The sequence below is a fragment of the Lycorma delicatula genome, chromosome 4, assembly GCF_047948215.1.
Source record: "Lycorma delicatula isolate Av1 chromosome 4, ASM4794821v1, whole genome shotgun sequence".
Taxonomy (NCBI): Eukaryota; Metazoa; Arthropoda; class Insecta; order Hemiptera; family Fulgoridae; genus Lycorma; species Lycorma delicatula.
In genome coordinates this window covers 166,921,005-166,945,800 of record NC_134458.1, presented here as the reverse complement: position 1 = coordinate 166,945,800, position 24,796 = coordinate 166,921,005, and the positions used below count along the sequence as shown (strand labels likewise).

The following is a 24,796-nucleotide window of genomic DNA, read 5'->3' as shown; positions in this document are numbered from 1 at the left end:
ACTTCATCTCCTTTTTTTTTAATTTTTAACTTTTTTTTTAATTTAAATATATTGATTTATTAATAATTGTAAAAAAAATTTACGATGAATAATAATTAATAACGAAAAAATATCAGAAGTTATTAATGAAAAAAAATTTATGTACTTTTCATTTTAAAAAATTGTGTATATCTAATTTAATAGGCGTACAAAGAATTCATGTGGTGTCCACATCAGACGTTTTTTATTACTCTCGATTTGACGCATTAACATTACACCGGGTAGCAAGGTTGAAATTTGATCCCTTATATCATTGCAAATTAGACTAAAAAATAAATAGACTGTAAAGTTCAAAGCATTCATATTATTTGAAGAACTTTTCAATAATTGAAAGAACTTTTCAACCTCAACCTGAGGTTGAAAAGTATGGAACTTACGTAGCTTATCTTGTATAATACCTCAAAAGAATCGTTGGCACTAAGAACAACTACTATGAAATTTTAAAGCTGATAAGGAGCTAACTTGAATGCACACCATTGAGGAATCAAGCAAATCAACACATAACACAAAGCACTTTAACGAACAACAACACTCGCTTTCTCTCTTTCTCTCAGGCAAATACGAATATAAACATTTGAAATCGTATGCCTTTGAAAGAACAATTTATTGCGGGAAAGCTTTTCATGCACACTGATATTAAAAATCTATGGAAAAGGTTTGATCATCCCGCCACCGACAGAACGATAGATACAAATAATAAGTTAAATAAAAGTATACAATAAAAAGAGTTATTGAATGAATGATATTTCATAAAACATGTATTTAACAAGTAGCTTTTAAATCATGCGAGTGACATCCACCTAATGAAATATGAAAAAAAAAACAAAAACAAAACCGTTTCGCCATTCTATACAAGCATAAACTCCGTTACAAAACGTCTTTTAAAATAATATTTAAACAAAACTGATAAAATCGTATTCATTTGAAATATAAAATTTTCCCCCGAGATCCTAATATAAATTTCTATATTAGTCCGCCGTACTCTTCGCAATCGACGGACTCGCAACAATTCTCTCAACGTGATCTGAATATTTTCTAATCTTTCTTTCCCCATAATACATTCATCCAAAGGGCACTCTGATCACGGATCAAGTTTAATCGAACTCAAACCAACCTCCCTATTGATTCTACCACATGTTTGACCAAGTAAAATCAATTTTAAAAAGTAATAAAACGATTAAAAATAATAAAAAAAATCGGGCTTAGGAAAGAAATAGTTTTTTTTAATTTTGAATTCCTGAAGTCGGTGTAAACCGCCAACAAATTAATGGCTCTTAATTTGGTGACGTCGACTTCAGAATATAAAAATTTAAGAAAGAATTAGAAAAGTATTATTTTTAACCGTTAATGGAAATTTTAAAATCAGCAATAGCAAATTAAAATTAGTATTTAACAAACTAATAATAGAGTAAAAGTTAATTCAGTAGACGAATTTGAACAGTAGTTTATTAAAATTATTGTACTTTACTGAAAATTTTGTTGTCTACAATGTATTTATTGTAAAAAACAAAATTTTTGCAACGTTTTTTCACACTCTGGCTTTATTATGCCAGAATGTGAATGTGACGGACGGTACGTTTACGTTCATATACACATCTGTATCTCGAAAAGGAATAAATAAACGATATATAGTGGATTTGTTTAGCACATTAACATCTGGAAAAGCATTTAAAAAATCTTCTTCACACTTCTCGTACGATTTCGATTTCCAGTAACTCAAAATAATGACGCGTTGTATTTGCGTAAAAGATGTTGCTGCTCGGACTAAACAAACTGCTTGGTGCCACGCTCACTGTTGCCCGGAGGCGTGATCTGGTAGTACTAGATTACTATTCTGTCGTTAAAAAATGCTCTATTTTGTCACAAAAAAAATTACCCTATTTAAAAAATGTTTTACAAATTTAACTGCCACTCCTACAAAGCAGAAAATTTTGGGTTGCGCGACTTTACGATCACTCCGTATTGTAACGTTAACGACTCCTACTTCATATTGTTCTGTCTCCAAATCAAAAATGTCATATCGGTCTCATATTGTCATATTGGCGATTCCATACTATAAGGCATACGGATAAACGACAAAGAGAAGGAACGCAACTACCTAATAGTCCCGAATAGATAACACCGCACCACATATTTCCAGAATTTATACAATATTATCGATCAAATACAAAAATGGCGTAAGATTATTATGATACCAATTATTAACATCGCAACTATTATTATGTGATGAAGAAAACTATTTATTTTATATCATGTTTTATTGTGTCCGCGCCCCTTTTCAGGGAATACTTCTTTTTTTTTTTTTTATTAATTGACCATAGATTCTGAGAAGATATTTCAACGTGAGGATCGATCAGGAGAAGTTTCCTAAGTATATAGGATATAAGTTTTTTTATGAAAATTTATTTTTAAATAGTTTAAAGTATTTTCAAATGCCTAATTTCCTTTTGTACATTATCCTAAAATACAAAACTGAAAGAATAAAACAGTTATAACTTTTAACTGTGTGCGCGTGTGCGCGCGTATATTAAGCAAACTTTTTTGAAACGTATTTAGATGTAAATACTGGAATAACCAAATTATGACTTGAATAGGAAAATGAATAGAATGAATTAAAAAAAAATGTAAAACGTAAAGGATATCGTGAATCGTCCATTTAAAAAGAAATACAGTAACAAAATCAATAATAATAATAATAATGAAATAAGAATAAATTAACTGCGTATATAAAATTGGAAACAAACGTCTTCCATATTTATTTGAAAAATCTTATTCTTTTTCTAAAAAAAGAAAGGTATCGATTGATTATATTACTAAAATACAGTTAATGCTTCATCTTACAATTTTTTACTTTTTTTATTATTTTTTTAAAAAATCTTTTTACTTTTCATTTGACTGTAGTACTTGTTACAATTAAATTAAACTGGTAGAACTTTTCAAAACTTTTGTCGTTTGATGATATAAAAGAAAAGTTAACCTGAATCAACACTTTTCGTTTTCATCATTTTTACCGTCTTTTCTCTGTATGGAAGAGTTTTCTTTTTTTACAGATTTAATTATAATTTTAATTATAACGGTTTTATGTATGATAAAATATATATATATATGTGTGTATGTGTGTGTATGTGTGTGTGTATGCGCGTGCGTGTGTGTGATAAAATCGTGTTGCAGACCAGCAGTTGCTAATTTTCGTAGTCGAAAGAGGTTCAAATCCTAGTAAAGATAAGTTACTTTAGACGGACTTGTATACTAGATAGTGGATACGTGTGTACTTTGGTGGTTGGGATACGATTAACTACATATCTAAGGCATGCATAGTGTTCTGAGTCTGCACAAGACTACACTTCTTTCGCATATCATCCTCATCTGATTGGACCATAAGGGCTTATTGTTCATATGCTGAACGGATTGCAACGTGCACATTAGGAATAAAATTAAATACACACACACGCGCGAGTATATTCATATATCGCTTTTTTTATATTTTTACCGAATTTATTTTACTACTCTATCAACGAACAAAAAATTTAAAAGTATTATTCATTTAACCGACTTCACTAAAACGAGGTGGTTCTCGCTTCTATCGTTACATATTTTTTATTTCTGTTTTTTATATGATCAAGTTTTGCTCACAAATAATTGTATAAAATTGTACAAAAAAATACTACTCAATTTTTTAAATTTTAATCCTTTTGAGATTTGTTTCTTTTCAAATTTTCGCAAATATTAGAAAGTCAAAATGTGTAGAATATATAAATAATATTATTTTTTATATTATACTGCGGTTATAAAGTCAATTTTTCTAAAGTTTTGTTATTAAAAATAATAAAAACTATAATAGTATAACAATAAAAATTACCTGAGAAATTAATAAAAATTTCTTGAAAAACTGTAACTTATTAATAATAATTATAAAAATTGTATTTATGACGTTAATAAGAACACTGGACTGCTTACGTGTAAAAAAAAAAACATTGTTTTATAATATAAATAGTAAAACGTGTGAAAACGTTTTTATTAAATTATATATATTTTTTTAAATAATTTTATTTGACTTTTTTTAAACTTGCGTTTCTATAAATTAAGTGTAAAAAAGATTTTAATTTAATAATTATATAATTCAGTACTCCGAACTGAATTTTAAAAATATATAGAGAAGGTTAGTCAAACTTGGGCGTGATCAGGACATCAAAATAAAGAATTGTTCACGTGAAAAAATTCCCTATCTCGCTTCAATTTCCTTCTGTTCGCCGTTTTGTGCGTTTTTTCAATCAAAATTGATATTTTAAGAACGGATTGAGATTTTTGTGTACATATACCCATCTATATCTTCTACAATAGTCATAAGTTTGAGAATTCTACCTTACAAAATTCTATAACGGTGACTATTTAAATAGTTTCAATCATTAATAACTACTTAAATATATATTTTATCGAATTATGTTATCGAAATGATATTTTATTTAAGTTATGTCATCGAATTATGTTTTATTAGCTAATATATTAATTTTTATTATGAATGAAAAACATATCAGTTGTTGAAATCGGTTCATAAATGGCTGAGATATTTCTGAAACGTTTAAAGTGAATCGCAAAAATTGTTCAGTCGGACGAATTTGTGCGTGTTATATAATTATTAATAATAGAAATTATTCATAGTTATTTTTAATTCAGATAATGAAGAAAGCTTTATACATATATATATTATTAAAAAAAAAGATTGTAAAATGTACAAAATGTAACAAAAAGAATTGATATATATTTGAAAAACTCTACGTATCAAATAAGGCAAATAACACGGTTACTTGTCAATCGATTTTCAAAATTAATATTTGTTCAGAAAGAAATTAGTTAATAAAAAATATTTTTTTAGTGTTAACAGTTATCGAGATGTAAAAGATTACATATTTAACGTGTCAGTCATTTTGGAATTTTTGAACGTTTTTACACCGTTATCTTATATTTATATGAATGAATTGGAGTAAATATCTACACCAAATACTATAATTATTTCTCGTACTAGAAATACACATTTTTCTTAAAAAAAAAAAAAAAAAAAATCGGACTGAAGAAAATCGAAGGAAAATTGTATTTTTTGATTTATTTATTTTAAGATTAACTTTTAATAACGATTGAAAAATAAAGGTTCGCGGTTTTAAATATCAGACATTAAATTTTCAGGTTGATGTTGAGAATAAAAATAAATTAAAATTGTTTTTGGTTTTCAGCACAATTGAAATAATCAAGAGTAAAAACTTATATACTGCCCATTAAATAAGAAAAGCAATTTAATAAGGAAAATAATTAACAAAACAAATAAAGATTTCAAAAAATCAGTAATCATTTACACTATTAAATTACAGATCGAAATGAATAATACTATTAAAAAATGTGCGGGTGCGTGTGTCAGTTAAACAAAATTAAATTGACAATGGACAAAGAAAAAGGATCCTACAAATAAAAATACATCACTCTGTAACTTTTTTATAATTCAGATAACTGGACGCGGTTTGTGGCATTCTTCCTTTTACCAAGGAGTTATATCAATGAACGTATATTTCAGTTTTTGATTTTTCGGTGACGGGGGTGTCACTTCTAAAATTTCAAATGGGACCAATGGTCATTTGATACATCACTTTCAAGAGTTCGACGAGACGAGAAAAATTATAGATTAATACTGAATTCTGATGCCCAATCCAAAATGGCGGCCAACAATGTGTTTGTTTCAGATAACTAGAACTACGAAAGAATGCTCTCCAAATTTTTTTAAATTTTTTTTATTTATTGATTCTCAATTTGGAAATCTTCGATAAGAGAGGGTAACTCAGTAAGTCCCAGTTTATAGTATCGGCCGTGAATGGTTGGCGGCTCAATAATTTTAAATGGAACATGCGATCATGTAATAGCTTGTTTTAAAGATCTTTGTGAGACTAGGAAAACGGTAATTTCTGATTATTTAGGCCAAAATGGCGACCACAAATATCATTACGTTAATTAAAAATTGAAAAATATTATTAATAAAATTGTACTTCTTTTAATTAGTTTGGATGCAAACTGCATCCAATTATAAAAAAAGTTAGAGGGGGTTGTAAGTTACTTTTCAGCCATCTGGTATAAATAATTTAACTTCTGAAAGGTTTATAAGCGCACATAAGTTTAATTGATAAGATTAAAAATTATAAATACCGTTAAGGATTAGAATAATTTAACTTAATTCATGTGTTTTCTTGAAACAATGAAATAAAAAAAATTAGACGAGAAATAGTTTTGGCAATACTTTGTCATCTCAAAAATTCTATTACTCTAATAATAAAATTAAATATCAAACGTCTCGCGTTCAAATCCTGGCATGGATTTCAAACTAGCTATATCCAAGTCGGGATACAAGGTAACATTTTAAATCATCGCCTTTGCAAAATTGTTATATTGTAGTTAAAAGTATATTGTAATTATTAAAACACGCGCGCGCACACGCAAACACTCATATGTCGTAATTCTGAATTGCTCGGCAATTTCTCGGGACATCGTTCTATAGCCAAGAATAAGAAAAAAGTAAAAAGAATAAGAATGGGTCTAAAAAAGTCGGAAAATTGTTCGTTAGAAAGTTTCGGCCAGCGAAACATTTAACTCTGCTTTCTGCTCCCTCTGTGAAATTACACCACACTAAAATTCTTAGGGTACAAATCGAGGGGTAAATTTGGTGCTTCTTTATATTTGTTTGATTTAAGAAATTGAATAAAAGTGATCCCAGACCTCTATCTCACTTACGTTTTAAGAAAAACGGGGTTAAACACGATAACGTTTTGTCGGAAAATACACTTTTTCACTTTTAATATGAAGTTTTAATATTAGAATTTGCACATCAAATTTATGAATCGTCATTTAATGAAATGCAAAGGATTTCCTCTGTTCCTATTTGTTGTAAAAAAAATCCTGAATTTAATTAATAATCCTCAAAATTGTTTAAAGTATACTCGTTGTTTAATTATTTTAATTAGCACTCACTAAAATACATATAACTTCACATAACAAATAATGGAAACTCATAAAATACATCGAGCAAGTTATAATGTAATTCCTAGTATCTAAGCTTAATATCAAAGGATCTGATCGACAATTCACTTCATAATAAATTGTACATATTACTTCACCTTACAGTCGTTAACTTCTGAGTAATTAGATTCTAAGCAGATGTATTCTACTTACAATTACATCAGCAATGAGAAGTAAGTAAAACAGATAATACTGATTAAATTTACGGTTGAATTTTCATTATACTCATCCACTAATATGATTTGCAGTTTCAGATGACTAAACTTTGTCTAGGATAACCCAATTATCATTATCGATGTAATATATTTATATATAAATTTACGATATTTTCAAGGGATATTTAAAAAAAATGTTCAATGAATAGAAAAATCGGGGGATAAGTTATCCCCCTATTAAACGTAAATCCTGCACACTGGTCCCTTGTTGTTAGGTCTTTCTAATTGCCGGGCGGGTATTTAATTTTCAATGGAGGCTACATATTTTTTTTTTGTTTTTTAAATGAAAAAGAGAAAATAAGAGCGGGGATTGCATCCCGGCCATTTGTAGATCGGGGTTTCATTTGTTATTTTTACTTGGGTTAATCGTAGGCAGATTAATAAGATATTTGCGTCTTTCTTTCGACAGTCCGTCCACTGAAAGCCTTTCGGTGCTTTTGATCAAAAATCACCGAAAGTGCAAAGTCTTTTGATCTACCAGGAGTCCAGATACCAGGGGTCCTAGGTACCAGGGGGTACCAGGATACAAGGGATACCAGGGGGATAGGTTCCAGGGGTCCTAGATTTTAAAAAAATGCTTCAATGCATGATATTGGGACCAATTTTCACAAATTCTTTATTTAAATTAATGCAGTATGTATTATATATATTTAAATTTATGTACGTCTTCTACAATTTTTTTTAGGATGTGAGTTTAATTAGATGAATAAAACATTTATAATTTATTCTTCGTCGACAATCAAGTTGAGATTGCAGAAAATGAAAATGATATAATACAATCACGAAGAAAAATATTAACAATAAAAGAGAACAAGAAAATTAGATCTAAAAAATACATTTTGCAAAGAAGAGGTACATGGTGGTTTGAGGCCAAATTAGAGATGAAACGGAGTTAGAATGTTTTAGAGTTACATAGTTTAGGTTGTCGTAAATTAAAGGAAATTAAAAGAGGAAAAACTGCAACGGGTAAACTTCATTTGCATTGCAAAATAATAATTTATTTACGGTTACTAACGGGATACGCAAAAGCTAACCTTATAGGAACTTGTGAGGAATGAGAATATTAAACAACTCTTGGGAGGTGGGTCGATGATTCAGTAACAGAGTAATCTGCGAAGCAGTTATTGCGGTTAGACCGCAAACGACAAACGGAGAAGAAAACGATTGCTACTGCCCCTCCTAAATCCATTTAGGATTATCAGTTGAAAAAGTCGAAAAACTAGAGTGCGGCCAAGGAGATAATGGAACAAACAGAATAAGCCGTTCAAGCCCTGTAAATGGAGGAAGATGTGATTTGTAATAAGACGTCATGAAGGGCAGGACACGGATAATGGCGGTAAAAGCTGTACAGTTCTACAATAGATAAAAATACAATTACAAAATTTACGAATCGCATAAGTACAGTGCCATATTGTTTTACTTCTGACGCAAAAAGTGACGGAAACTTTTTTATTTCTAGAGCTTGAAAGAAGGAATGAATTTCTTATAACATACCCAAAAACATTTTGGTATGGGGATACGGCAAGCGAAAAATTTCACTCGTATTCAATTACTCGGTGAAATATGGTAATACGGAAATTTTTTAAGGCGTTATTCAAGGAGAAAACTTGTTAATTTCTTGTGGTTTTGACCTGAAAAATCTAATAAAATAGGCCCCAGGACTATCTTTTCTAGTTTTCATGATATCCATCGTAAAACAGAAAAATTCGGCGACAAAAAACACGTTTATTTTCCGAGTAGGTTAAATGAATAATAAATGCGTAAATTCTATTAAAAATACTTTTAGATAATTTAATTTTGAGAAAACTGATGTAATAAGATTTATGAAAAACAAAAAAAAATCAACTTTTATTTTTAACAATATAACAGAACAAAATGTTATGAATTTGTAAAAATTAAAAACAGCTGTTTTTAGCACCAAAAATTTAAATCTTTGAAAAATTAAAATATGTAAAAATTTACTAATATATATATATTTACAGTGAATATATATACTTTACTTTACTTTACTCTACTTTACTTTCACTGTTTACTTTTATACAGTGAATATATCTATCTATCTATATATATATATATATATATATTCACTGTGATTTTTACTGTGTTAATTTAAAACAAATGTTCGAATATTCCACCACTGACATCAATGTATTTTTCAACTCTTTTCCTTACATTTTCTATTGCCAACCTAATGATATTTTCGCGTTCTTTGATCAGGGTAGTAGTAACAAGAATGCATCTCGTGTATAACGCGTTAAAAATTTCAGTACCTTATTTCTCGGGGAATGTGAAATCCGGGCGAAATTTTTCGCTAGCCATAACTCGATAACAAAGCCACTTCGGTAATATGATTTGTATGAATAATTTTTTTATTTCCAGCCTTAGAATCAGTTCTTAAATTATTTCTCTTTCCTCCACAGTCACTCTGTCTATTTGTAGAGAGTAATACGTACATGTTTTCCATATAAAGTATGTGTAAGAAGGAAGAATGAAGCCAGAGTGCATCGGGTTGAGACCAGAGTAAAGTACAAAGATTTTATTTTTCCTTTCTTCTTCGAACTGATGCTATTATATGCTGTGAAAAATATTACGGCATTCACAGAAGAAATATCTTTAAAGAAAGAATCGTGAAAAAGTTTATGTGGAGATAGGTAGAGAAAATGACACTAAGCTATATAAGGGTATGGAATTTTCCTAGGAGGAAAACGAAGTGTCGTTATCAACGGCCGGATACAATACTACCATAGTAAAGAATTTAAGTTAACAACACCAAAACCAGATTTAAAAATTAAATAACAGTACTATAAAAAAATCAACAATTAACACGCACAACATCATACCGAATAAAATTCCTTATAGATTACAGCACAGATGAAAGTACCTATTCGAATGCTAAAAGCAAAATAAAACCACGATGAAATAGAATATAAAAAATTTAACTTAAAACCACAGAGTTATCATCTGGAATACGCCAAATGGCATAAATAGACGAAACACATTATAATAATAATAATCAAACATTTGAATACAAATGCACGTCCTAAGAAATAGCAATACATACGATAACATCATCTTACTGTTCCTTATAATATTCTAAATTTTGCGCAATGCCGCAAAACAGACACAGTTCAGAAGAACGTGATGTACAGTCAGTTTACAATTGCAGCGATCACAAACGGGAGCATCAGTCTGAGTTATGAAATTTCCATGAACGAGCTGGAGTGTCCTATTCGCAAACGGCAAATAATAACTTCCTCTCGACCGTTATTCCTGCATGAAACTCTCTGACAGCACAGTATCTTTGATGTATCGACTTTTATTGTTGATGGTAGCATTCCACTCCATTTTCCACTCATCACGTACCACTCCTCTTGAGACAAGATCTTTCAAGAACAGAAGTTCTTGGATTGCCTGTCCAAGAACAGACAAGATCGTTGGAAACAACGCAATTGATGAAAGAGGCTGCAAACAAGCCTATTTTGTCTCACTACCAGCGCGCTCATTGCCTAAAATTCCAATATGGCTGGAGATCCAGCACGGTTTTGTTACGCTGAATCATTTCAGAACTAATGGACTGTATTTTACAGACACAGAGTGTGTGGAGTACATGTCACTAATCGCTTGCAAGGCACTCATGGAATCTGAACAGACAAAACGTTTGAAATGTTGGGCTAATTATATTTAAGGCCTTACTAATAGAATAGAAATCTGCAAAGAAAACACTGACGATGCTGGGAAGGTCAAACATATTTTTTTCTGTTGAATCCATTAAAGCACAAACAACAGAATTAACGTTTTTAGAGCCGTCTGTATAAACTATACCATCAGGATTCATTCTATATACAATATTATAAATTTTTCTCGCAAAATAACCGGACTTGTGTACGTTTTATGATACCGACGAAGAACAAAGCAGTCATTTACGAGAGAAGGCCGCCCTGGTTTTTAATAACATCGAGTATCAGTGAGAACTGGAGGTAATTGTATATATAGAGATAAACGGAAATGAGCTCTGGTGCCTAGCGGGTAAGTAGATCTTGGCTGTTCCTAATGTCAATTATGATAAGGACGGATAGGAGTACACCGCGTCATAGGTCGAAGATTTGGTTACGCTTAAATGCGAGATACGAAGGAGCATATCATTTCGTTTCGCCTATACAAAGAAATGGCTCACCACTGTCCACTAGGAGACTTACTACGGGGCTTAAAAAAAACATACCTGTAGAGAGAAGGATAACTGAATAAAGGATTACAACGAGCATCCTAAGTCCAATGGCTCGTGCGGACGAATAACCCAGGCAGCCGTTATCCAAGCTGGAACGTAACAGAGCTCGGAAGAAGAGCAACATGCATATTCAATTAGCTCCTCAACGGGTATTAGATATAATTATCAGCACGTCTAGCATTTTTAAACATTTTACGTTCAGCTGCTTTAAATGTGTCACCCACGTCAATCGTTGGTCAAACCACAATTCTAATAATCTAACCTGCTTGAACGGTTCACCTGGCTCACTATGTAAAAACGGTTGAGGGTCATCATGTTCCCTAAACTAGGAAAAGCAATTTCTTTCTCCGGGAAAAAATGAACCTCGTCGTTTTACACCACGATTATAATTATTATATTATGTTAATGTGTTTTGGAGCAGCCTCTTCGCAGTAGCCAAAGTTCTACAGAACACGTAGATTGTAAAATCATCTATAAATAACGAATACATAACGTGTTTCTGGAAGCACTTATGGTTATGGCGAACAAGGTAACGTTTAGGACACTTTCCTACGGTATTCCGTTTTCTAGTGTGACATTGTCGTATACCGTCGTTCCATTCCGAACACAAAAGGAGCGATTATTGAAAAAAACCTTTAATGAATGCAAGGAAATTTCCTTGCATACCCCATTATTGCAGTACCTTTAGGATCCCTCTCCTCCAGGCCGTGATATATGGCTTTTGCATATCAAAAGAGTCCGATGTTAAGCCGGTGGCTGGGAAGACCTCCTTAGAGTCGGAAGGACACGTCCCTGGGCCGAGTATACTTAATTGGATGTCCGGCCCAGGGATGTAGGAGAAAAAAAAAATATCAAAAGTACAGCAACCAGGCGTTGGCGAAGTAGAATGGCGTTTTATATAAGAGATTCCAGTGTAACTACGTGATAGACAGACGATCTACCTTGGTGAAATCCGCATTGCTCGAGGGCAATTAGGAGGTTTCTCTCAGGTCAGATATGGAGAAATATATAATCTTTCAATTCTGGGAACGATGCAAATATCACATGAAGGATAGAGAAGATGAGGAATCTTCTTCAGTTTGAAAAGTACTGGCAGTTAATATATTTATTCGTACACAACAGGGTGCAGGGAGTAAAATAATGTAAGTATAGCTTAGTTACTAGTATTAACAATTTTAGAAGAGTAAATATTTTACTGGAACTTAGCGAAAACTGGTTTGAGTTATAATTAAAATGAGGTACTAAAATATAAAATCCCTGATGAGGTTAGCTAAACAACTTACCATCTCCGTGAACGACTGATTTGTAGACGTAAAAAAAAGAACGGAAATTTTTAATTAAGAAACTTTTATCTACTCTTTACGCATTTTATTTAGTTTTTCTGAGACTAAAAAAAATCATAAAGTTCAGAAAAACCAAAGGTTCAAAATTTTGAGGTCCTAGAAAAGGTGTTTTTTTCCAGATAGTAATTTTTCTCTATTATATAATGTAATACAACAACGATTGGGAAATTTAAGTATTTTATATGTGTTTTTCAAACTGTAAGAACAACTTACCCGTTATTATAAGAATTATTTAATTACATGCATTGTAGCATTTTTGTAAGTAAATTATATTATTACAAAAGGATTAGTGATTTTAAACTAATAAAACCTAAATATTAAAAATATATATACAACCTTAATATGAAAAACAAAATCAAATTTGCTAGACACTGCAGACTGTAACAAATTAATTACTCTCATTTGGCAAGAGTATTGTTTTATGAAAATGAAAAAAGAACTAAATCTGCCAAATAAATAACTTTTAACCGGTTCTCATAGGACTGCCTATTCTCATACTAACTCGATTTTCAGTTAATTTTAATGTTCTGTTGAATCTGATTTGATTTACAGGCTATAAAAATGTCATCTCTTCAAAATAAATAGCGGGTTTTATGCTTTATACAACTGTGTAGAAAATTAAAAAAAGACGTATAGATTTATACTTTTTCAATGTGAATATTTAAGTTAAATTACCGAACTTAAAAATTTTATTACAAAATTTTATGTGGTTCAGCAACAGAATATTGAATAAATTTTTATTTTCCAATATAAAATTTAATCGTAACTGAGAGTATATAATATGTTACTGTAAATATAAAACAATGAACAATGAAAAATAAATTATTACTTGGGATCGAAAGTCAAAGGAAAATCGATTTTATTAATTTCTTGTTGGGAATTTATTCTATAAGAAATTTTATCTCAAGCAATTTAATTGAATTACCACCTTTGTTTTTCATTTTTATGACTACGGTAGTGTTTTTCTTAAGAAGATATTTTATGAAGAAAATTAGATGGAAGAAATAATAAATTAACTAAATGCCAGACCATTTCCGGGATTTGAACCCCAAATTAACTGTTTTATAATCCATTAACTAACCGCTTTTATTATTTTTTAAAATACGATTTAGCATTACATCTGTATGTATAAATTATGTCAATACTTCTTTTTTAAAGCCCATATACAATTAAAAAGTAATTATATTAGTATCAGGCTGATCTTTTATGAGATAGTGCAATTAATTAAATCTCAAAGAAAAATTAACCTCTTTACCTCCTTCATAAGGGCGGTATTTTTCCTGCCAAAATAAAAAATAATTCCACGGTGAAGTTCACATCGAATTTCAATTTCAGGTAAAAACTTAAATGAATGAAATTACAAAACATAATAAATTAAAAATAAGTAAACGAATATAAGACATGAATAGCTGGTAGAAAAGGATTTGATGTAAAAATTATAATTCAGAAAATAAAACTTATAAACGAATTAATTGCAAACTAATAAATGAAAAACTATTCACTATGCATGTACTTATAATTATCATAATTTCGTCGATGAACTAGTTTTAATTAATTAAACTGCATTGTTAATAAAGCTAAATCAAATATGTTGTCAGTTTTAATTATAAAAAAAATTTTTATATTAATTTTATAAATTAATGATACATTAATTATTATTTTTTTTTTTTAAATCGAATTAAATTAAATTATCTTTTCTTTTTAGTAATGGCTCCCTGCAGGTCTTGTAGAGCACGTAGGTTTACTTGATATGCAGATACTTTCAAAAAGGATATCTATGTCCACAGAAAGAAGTCTGGCGACGATAAGTCAGGGGAACGAGGGGGCCACAGACCTTTTGAGAACATGCGATACCAAACATTTCTTGCAAAATTTCCATGGTGCTTTAGATGCATGGAAATATGCCCCGTCTTGTTGCAGGTTAACAATGGCGTTAATCAGGCGAAGAAAAGCTACAAATTACATAATTACATCCTGGTATGTCAGAATGTTAAAAAAAATCACTCATCCGCTAATCGTCGTGCACTCACAGAAGGTGAATGCAACGGCGGCTGCACGATGACGATTAGTAGGTAGGTGATTTTTTTTTTTTAATATCTGTTTTTCTGACTACTGATGTAACCGCTTAATGTAATTAAAAACTGCTAAAATGTGGTTATTCAATGTCATTACATTCAAGACAAAACGATTGCATTGTATATATATATATATATATATACATTTCTGAGTGGGAGTCGGCAGTCTGTCCAATTCTCCCTTGTAGACCAGACCGGAATCCATAATTATAACCAAGTCAGGGGTATGAACTATAAGTTTGAGTTCACTGAGGGAAATAGGAATAAATTTCGTTGTTACAATCAACATTGCTGGTTGTATGCTTTATATTTACCAAATAGACTCATGCAGTATGTGATATCTATAATCACAAGTAGCTTACTTAAATATAGAACTAGGCGCAGGGTTCGTGCTTCCGTGAACTCGGTTAGCTAGTTCAGAGGGCAACGATGTAGGATATTCAAGATGTCCCGATGAGGCCTGCAGCGAAGGCAAAAGCTGAGTTATATATCACTGATGTAAATGTCTACGAGGCATGACTCGACGTAAAATCGTCGAAAATATCTCAAACAAATTATACATCTGAGGAATTAATGGAATTAAATGTTGGAAAGACTAAAAAAGAGAGAAGGGTAGTTTTCGTCTTTTTTAAAATATTTTTCACAGTTGCGATAGAAAACTGAGCTTTAGTATGACTACTTATTGAGTAATTTAAAGATCCAAAGGTTTTAATCGAATTTAAGGATGGAGGATATTCCACATTATTGTTTAAATAGTTTTTGTCTCACAAGTGAAATACCGTTGAAATAAAGTCGAAATTCAGTACAAATATTTGGGTATGTACATATTCCAGCATGGGGATGATTTTCAATCTCATCAGAAAATGGGACAATACAGTACTCAGTTCTTTTGTAAACAAATTTTTTTAGCCTTTTTGAGTAACATTTAAAAAATCGGGGAAACTTATAGAAGTAAATAATTAATCCAATAAATAAACATTTAAGCACCGAAAAACAACGAGATTGAACGGTACCCTGTTTAAAATATCAGTTTTTTAATTTTAAAATTTAAAGAGTGAAAATATATAGTATTAATGTAGACAATACGGTAATCTTTTTTTAAAATAGGAAGTCCCATGATATATGAAATTAAGAACTAAATCATTTTTGCTTAAAAAAATCTGTTTAAATAACAAAAAAATAAAAAATAATACGACGATTTTCCAACCTATATTACATATATGATCGGAAAACCGATTTAATTCTAATATTGTCTTCATAATTTAACTCTTGGTAGGTTTTTTCTTTGTATAAAATATTTATTAAATTACCGTATTGTTATAACATTGGCATACTACAATTGTCGATAAAAATTTTACTTTACTCTGGTGTTTTTATTTATTATTTATTTTACATTTCTGGACGTTTTAAAATTAAAGTTACACAGAAATTAAAAATTATTTACCATTTTTTTACATCGAGGTGTATATAAATAATTTAAAGTACGAAGAAAAAATTGGAATTAATGAAGTAAATTAGTTTTTATTCACAGAAACAAATAGTTTGAAAATCATACTGAATGAACTGTTTTATTTATTTTATATTATTATTTTATACGTTTTTAATTAAAACATAGTAATAGAATATTGTTAGATGAATAATTAATACCATTCTTTGAAGAATAAGAAGTAAATAGAAGTACTAATTAGCTTGTATTTGTTTTATAATATCCTTGAGTCATTTTTAGATATTTTTTATACCTTTCTCTGAAATAAACGTCATAAATCTAGATAAACATTTACATTTAAACTGTTTATGCTATTTAGTTGACGCAAAGATGCAAATTTCATAAAAAATTCACAAAATGGTTCTACGTATAAACACATTTATATAATAGTTTGGTTTATCATTTAGAATGCTGAACAAACGAATCAACAAATAATGGTTAATACTACACGTCAGAGGTTGTATGCTTTGAATTTAAAATACGGTGCGTTTAAAAGTAACCACACACACCTATACAAACACGATTGTTGAGGGATTGTATTCCGTGCGCGGGGAGTGTAGTTTAGTGCGAAGATTGGTAATCCTTCGTTGTGTGCAGTTTGCTTCTACGAGCCAGTCGGACTGTTTTTATGTGAACCTTGATACTAGAAGATTTATCTGTTGCATTGCTGTCATTGTTTATTTATCGCCTTTGGAAAATTGTTATGTATTTCTGTGCGTGCGTTAGAACAACGAATATTTCTCGTCTTCGGTGAACATGTTGAGTACACACAGACAGTGAAAGTTTAGTTTTCCGTTAGACTTCCTACTACATTTTTCCTAACCGAAATAGTGTCAGAATGCTCTCAAAAAAAAAAAATTGGAGAAAAGACTGAGTCCTGGAGGATGGGGCGGGGTCCCGGGAATGGCAGAGTCGGGCCCGGTTACCACTCCCCTCTGAATTTAGAGGCAGGCAAATTAAAATAAGAAGATCCAGAACCGGCGGGCCGACCTGCCATGCCGGACCTACTGCCGGCAGGCGGGGAGGCTCATTACAGTCGCAAGGACACGCCCCTGGACTGAGCCATACTTGACTGCAGATCTGATCCTGGGGTGTAGGAAAAAACTGGAAAGCGAATTCAATATTGTGAATAGTTTCAACAGTTTATTGAGGGAAATTCCGACGATATTTGGACTACGTTTTCTATATCTATGAGATATTACCAAAGTATGTGTGCGCAAAGAGTTCACGTTTATGGTCTGGCAAAAACCCACATACAATTTCTCTACACGACCAGAATATTGGGGTGTAGATTACAATATCTAGGAGAAGAATATATTTGGCCCCAATATTTTTAGCAGAAATAATAGATTGAGCTCGTTACCTTGAAACCATTCAAGATTAATAGGAGAGCTAATCCGAGGGTGGAAAAAATGCTTAGATTCAACAATACGGCGCGACCGCGCATACAGCTACATAACCGACAAAATTACTGCAAGAGGTTTTCAGAGATCGAATTTTTTGTAAGGGCTTGTAGCCAAATCGTTCTCGGAACTTCTCGGAGCCCACCAGATATTTGCTTTAGGTGTTACGTAAGAAGTAATATTTATTGAGGAAACCCTCAACCCTCCAGGAACTTCAATCTGATACTCCATGATTTCATCAAAAAAGACACATAAGAACTTGTGGGAATCTTCGAGAACAAAAAGAAACACGTGCAAGTATATCTGGATGTTCGCTTAGACCATTTTTAACAATTACTACTCGGTAAATCAATTTTTTCTTTTATCCATTTTGATTACTATTAACCAAGATCCTTTGGAAATACGAATAAAAATTACGTTACTGGATTCCTGCAACTCCCAAATCTTTTTCTGTTAATCAATGCTGCAAAAATATACACTATCCGTTTATACAGTCAGCCTGACACTTTTGTTAAATTTTTTAATGCTCTATAATTTAAATCTACACAACTGAATTTGCGGTCTTTCAATCGGTAAAGGTCCACCGTTGGTGTCATAGACCGCTTAAACATAAGCTATGAACGATTTTTCTGTAACTTGATTAAATTCTACTGAATAAATTACCTTCTTTTAATTTATTATACAAATATTTTTAGTACAATTGAAATAAATTAAATAGAAGTTAAAAATCAATGACATCGAATAAATAGAAGTTACTTACCGAACGATGCATAAATACGTTCATAAAATACGGTTAAATACATTAATGATTTCTCTTTGGTGGATTTAGTTTTTTAGAAGCGTTGAATGAATAGCATTTACCGCTTTCATTCCTTCTGGATTATATTTCGGTTTTAAAAATGAATTAACTTACAATCCTAGTACGGTTGATATTCGTTCTACAATTTTTATGGTTCTTTAAAAATCCACCCGTCTGAACTTCTCTTATCATGTAGTCAAATTTTACTTGTTGGGTTGTGAAATAGTTTTCACACAATTTTGATATTTTTTAACGTGTACCAGAATAATAAAAAATTATAAGACGATATTTGTAAGCATATAATATTAAATAAAATAACACATTTACATATTGCTTGTATAACACTTGGACATGTATAAAGATTATTTTAATTCACCAAAATTTAAACATAAACTGAAATGTTATTATTACACACACACACGCACACACACACACACACACATATATATAAATATTATGTATAGATTTACAGCATTGATTAACAGAAAAAGATTTGGGAATTGCAAGAATCCATTAACGTAATTTTTATTCGTATTTCCAAATCATTACATCTATAATATATCTAAAAATACATATACATATGTGTACAATACATCTATTATATATATATTTACAATTTATTTATTTATACGGTTACGACTAAGGAACCACAAATAAATCTTATTACATAAAAAAACATGATGAGGGATTTCCAACGAACACTCTCAGAAAAACGTACGTATACAAAAACATTTAATAAAGAACATTTACACACACACACACATATATATATATATATATATATATATAAAGATATTCGCGCTGAATAAGACCACAAAAGTACTAGAATTCAAAAAGGTCTAATGAAAAACAAAAACAAAAATTATCATTAAACAGTAAAAGAAGACAAAAAAATAGCAATAAACAAGCTTAAAGATATATATGGAAAGCGACTAGGTTCCTCATCAAGGCATATTACATATGTGTGATATTAAACCAGCTTAAGAGTCACTCAGATACCCCCAAAAGTCCAGCTCATGTGGACATCCTCGCTGTTATCTACGAGATTAACTATTAGAAAATTTACATGATTATCTAACCGGGGTCTATAATTAAAACCGAACCGTTTGACCTCTTCGAGAACATAAGATAATTCTAGCTAGTGGTGAATTTTTTGTTCCGTGCGAACCACGTGTCTTTGGAATGTTTCGCGCCAACTTATTCTGGAAATGTTGTATAATCTCAATGTTACTTTTGCTCATCGTACCCCATAGTTCCTCTCCCCGCCATACGTCCAAATCAGTTTTAGAATCAACTTGTATATTAAACGTTTATTGGACGGCGACAAGTGTGAATCCCTGCCCAGCCTAACAACTAATAAAACTTCTTACATCTCGTGTTTAACTGGTTCCTTTTTCTCTAACATAAAATTTTATTAATTTTAACCTAATTTCAATGACTAATCAATTTTTTTATAATATAAAGATCCATATCTATAAGGCATTTCACGTATGATTTATTAATTTTTTAAAGTATTACCAATTACTAATTAATAATATTAGTACGACAGATATGGTGGAATTTCACTGTACAACGCCTGCGACACAGAGCTCTAGAAAAAAAATCAACCGGTGCTATTTCATTTACAAACGTTTGTTTTGTTAAATAAAATACATTTTCTCACGTACAACCTTAATTTAAAAGGAGTCTGTGAAAGCGTGAGCTTGATGTATTATATTTCTCTTGTACATTACCTAACATGAAAGAACGATAGTCAACTGCTTTAAGCAACATTGATTGAACTTTCAACAATTACAATTAAGTCCGTCGTCATTTAAACCACATCCAAAATACGTACACAAGAATGAGTGTGTGTGTGTGTGAGTGTGTGTGTTTATACACACATGCATTATAGTCCATAGTATACCTCTATTCTCTGTTTCAAGCTAATTTCACTGCCTTCACTAATTCTCAACCTTCTCATTAAACAGAATTAAACTCTCGACATGTGAGAGAGTTACTCTGGCGATAGGATGGGATTTAAGTTAACCTGGCCCCAGCTAACATTAGAATAGTATACGTATTGCTCTACTCCTATTACGCCAGTTGTCAAAGTACCTTTCTACCGATTTAGCTTTATCCCGATATACTGAACTTTAATTAAAACACTTCTCAATTCAAAATAATTACTAGTGATTAAACGTTTTACATCATATTCTTCATTAATTTTAATTGTATAATTAACAAATCTGTTTCACTTTAAATTAAATAATAATAATGAATAAATCTTGTATATGTATTATTTCACTATCATGATTTACGTTAAAAATTAGTTGTAGATCAAAAGAGATAATGCTTATTAAGATTTGAATTATTTATTTTCTTCTCTTTTAGTAGGATGGTGTTACGGTAAATGAATGACATCATATAGCACGTATTCGTAACAAACAAAAATACATATTTACTCTCCACTTTGAATTCACTCTCTCTTTCTCTCTCACTCATCTCATTTTCGTGTATTTTGTGGAAAAATATATAAATATAAGAACCATTTACAAATCTCATTATTTCTAGTAGAAAGTTTAAATTTTGGAGAACGGTACATTTAGCTTCTGGCAGCATTCTAAAAATCTGATTTAGGAACAAGTACATCCTGAGCCCCGTAGGGCAAGATTTGTCTTGTGACGATACCGGACGCCACACTACCCACTCTGTTTCTACTTCTAATGGGCTTTACCGGAGTTCGTCTTTTAGACCCTATATACTTGATAGCACAAAACAGTTATCAATTTGCCCTCAGTCGGGATGCCACCGATGCGAATACCTCGCCAAACATTTTCATCAGTGTATTTACACAACTTAGGATCGCCTTCGTATGACTTCCTCCTATCACGACTACCTGCCGTAATTTACAACTGACAACTTTCAACTTAACTGATTAGCAGAAGCATGATCCCCGTGCCATCCACTAAGACCGAATGTTTAACACAAAACCCATACCTTACTTCAAGTAGACTATGCACTCAGATCATTATTGATTGAGCCTTTAAATACTAAAATTACTATTTTCATAACAACAAAAGTGTTGATCGCAACATTCCATCTCCGTAGGCGAAAACACCCACCTTGTGACGCTTCCGGTTGCCACAATCCCCCCCTCTGAATAGCCCTGATGGGCTATAAGGGGAGTTGTCTTTGCCCTCCAACTTTTTACATCTAATAGTAATAAGCTAAGTCTCGCTGGGTTTTTAAAAGTCAGCTTTTGCCTTCGCTGTACGCCTCGTCCGGACATCTTGAATGTCCTACATCGTTCCCCTCTGAACTAGCTAACCGAGTTCGCGGAAGCACGAACCCCGCGCCAGGTTCTACTTTTATTGAGCGAATTTTTAATAAATGTCTCGAAATTCGAGGCAAATTAACAACAACATACCACCAAAAATGTTGTTCGCAACAACGGAATTTAGTCCTAGCTCTGTTGATCGCAACAACGAAAGTTTTGTCCTATAATTCACTGTACTCAAAGTTTTCTTCATTTGCTTAAAAATTAAGAAACAAATTTACAAATTTAATAAGCCTCTAATAAATTCATACCCTATCTCTCTCTGCTCTGGTCCACGGTCGTGAGCGAGGTGAATGCCTACACCTCCCACAACTCCTTCGTTGAGTTTTCAACACATCCATTCTCATCCTAACACCGAATATCTAAAGCGAGTTTCTAAATTCCTAAATAAAAAAAGCAATACTGAACTGAAAGACAACAGTGGCATGTTTAATCTGTCAGAAATCAATTACCATCCATTACCATTTTGATCCATACACCATTCAATATATCTTTTGATCCATTACCATTCGGAATGGATCAAAAGAACGACGCATCTGAAACTAGTTTTGTTAACCAAGTACAACATTTATAAATAAATATTAAACGTATTTATATTAAATCGAATATGGATTAATGAATTTACAAGCTGAGAAAGAATGTAATATCAAATGAATTATTAAAAAAATTACACTTAATTACTAAATAGAATCCTGTGTTTTACGTACTTTAAAATAGAATTAATCTGATGTTCAGTTGTCTACTAAATTAAAACGAAAAATGGCGAATTTTATTACAGTTTAACTTTTTCTCCCCGGCATGATTCTTTATTGTTGTTTTTAGATAGATTTTTCTCAGAAATAAAAACATTTAAATCACATCCACATATAAAACACATACTGAAATATAATTTCCAATTAATTTTCTTAAATTTTATTGCGGATATCGGAATAACATTATGTAGTATGACATCTCTCTTTAAGAATGTAATACTAAGCGATAAAGATGCCAAATATAAATATATATATATAAAAATTAAAAATACCTTAAATTCTTTACTACCTTTAAATATTTGGCAAAAAAATCTAGTTAACAATAAACAACTGTTAAACTAAATAATGATCTTTTATGAATATCATTACACTTAACTAATATTATTAATTATAACGATCTTTGATATATATTGTTAAGATATAACGATGCAATATCTAAAATATAATACAGATGACAATGAAATATTTTCGTCTATATTGACAAGGTAATTATTCATTTAAAACAGCTTTCTTATTCTCTGAAATGGAATAACAGATTTATAAGAGAACTTCCTAAATAAAATGAAAGATAAAACGTTTCGGAAGCGGTTCATTTAATCAAATGACCACGTAAAATAAAATAAATGAATAAACAACTTACGAGGTTGTATGTATGTGTAATGTTACGTAACTCCTCCCTTTCTGTAATTCCGTTAAAAATATATCAATGATGATAAATTTTATTATCAGGATTTTTTTTTTAATATTCTAAGCATGAAAATTTTGTGTTCTGTATTAAAATTACCAAGACCGATAAGGATCAAACCATGAACTTATCGGATGAAAGACTGAAACGCTACCATTATCATCCCGCTACAGAAATATGGATTTTTGGTGTAGGCTAACTAAATTGATCTGATGGTCTAATTGATCTGAACTTATTATAAAAATATATACATAAATAGGTCAAAATTATTCAGATTTAAAAATGTTATTTTATTCGCGTTTTTTTTCAAAAAATAAAGATTAAACCATTAAATCACAAATAAATGTTGTAAATGTGTTTTGTTGATGAAAAGTGTAAAATACACCTAATATAAAATGTAATAAAGCTGTATTAAATTGATTAAATACTGAAATAAAAATATTAAAATGCAAGTATAAAGGTCAACTTCACGGGAAATTAGAACGCATATCAAAATGTAGGTCGATCTCCGTTAAAGATTAGCATAACTTTTGAAAGCAGTAGATTAAATTCATCTTTCATTTATTTTAAATAAATATTTTTCGATGTCAGTAATTTGTAAACTTGACAGAAATATTGTTTCAACGAATAAAACTTCTTTACAAATAAATGTAAAACTTTTCTTGTTCAGGTCTTGATATTAAAATTGTAATGATAATTTAAGTCGTATAAAAATATCTTAAAAACTAAAGTTAAGTAAAATATTGAATTGAATGATTTTCCTAATGACAAAAGGAGATTTTTTTTAAATTACTACTTTTTCAATTTAAATCCGTCCACCAATAACAAAAAGTATTAAGACATGTCATTTCGTTTTCCGTCCCGTAAATTATTGATATAATTTTCTTGGAAACATAAAATTAATTTAGCACTGAGAAAAAGGGAATATTTTAATAACTTTTACTTCACATAAGAAGTAAAAACTTTAAATATTATAACTTTCATAATAATGTAATTAATGGTCGGCCTTAAAAATGTAATTGAGTATTCAGAATGTTTCTAGATTTTAAAATTTAATTACTCTTTTTAGAAAAGGTTTAGCTTAAATTTTATAGAATGTAAAACCAGAAGATTTATGACGAAAAGGTACTCACAGTGTATCAGACTATGAAAGCTATGCAGTTCTAATTTTTTAAAAAATAATCAAAAAGTTAATTAGAAATCAAAAGGAGCAAATTACAGGCATTTCATACCAGAAATGAAACAGTAGAAACAATTACGGAGTAGACCTGAAAACGTATATGCGGAAAGGGCAACGAACTCCTAAAAGGTTTATCCGTTATTATTATTCGAGTACCCAACAATATCCTGATCTTCCGGCTCTATTTTTTAGAACGCAGACTGTTTTAAAGTTTAATCAAAA

General features: G+C 30.7%; 1 protein-coding gene across 1 annotated transcript in view; it reads right to left on the bottom strand.

The window, feature by feature from the left end:
* The window catches only part of LOC142322750 (ras-GEF domain-containing family member 1B-like), a 213,570-nt gene that overhangs the window by 72,798 nt on the left and 115,976 nt on the right, over positions 1–24,796 (bottom strand). The window lies entirely within an intron of this gene.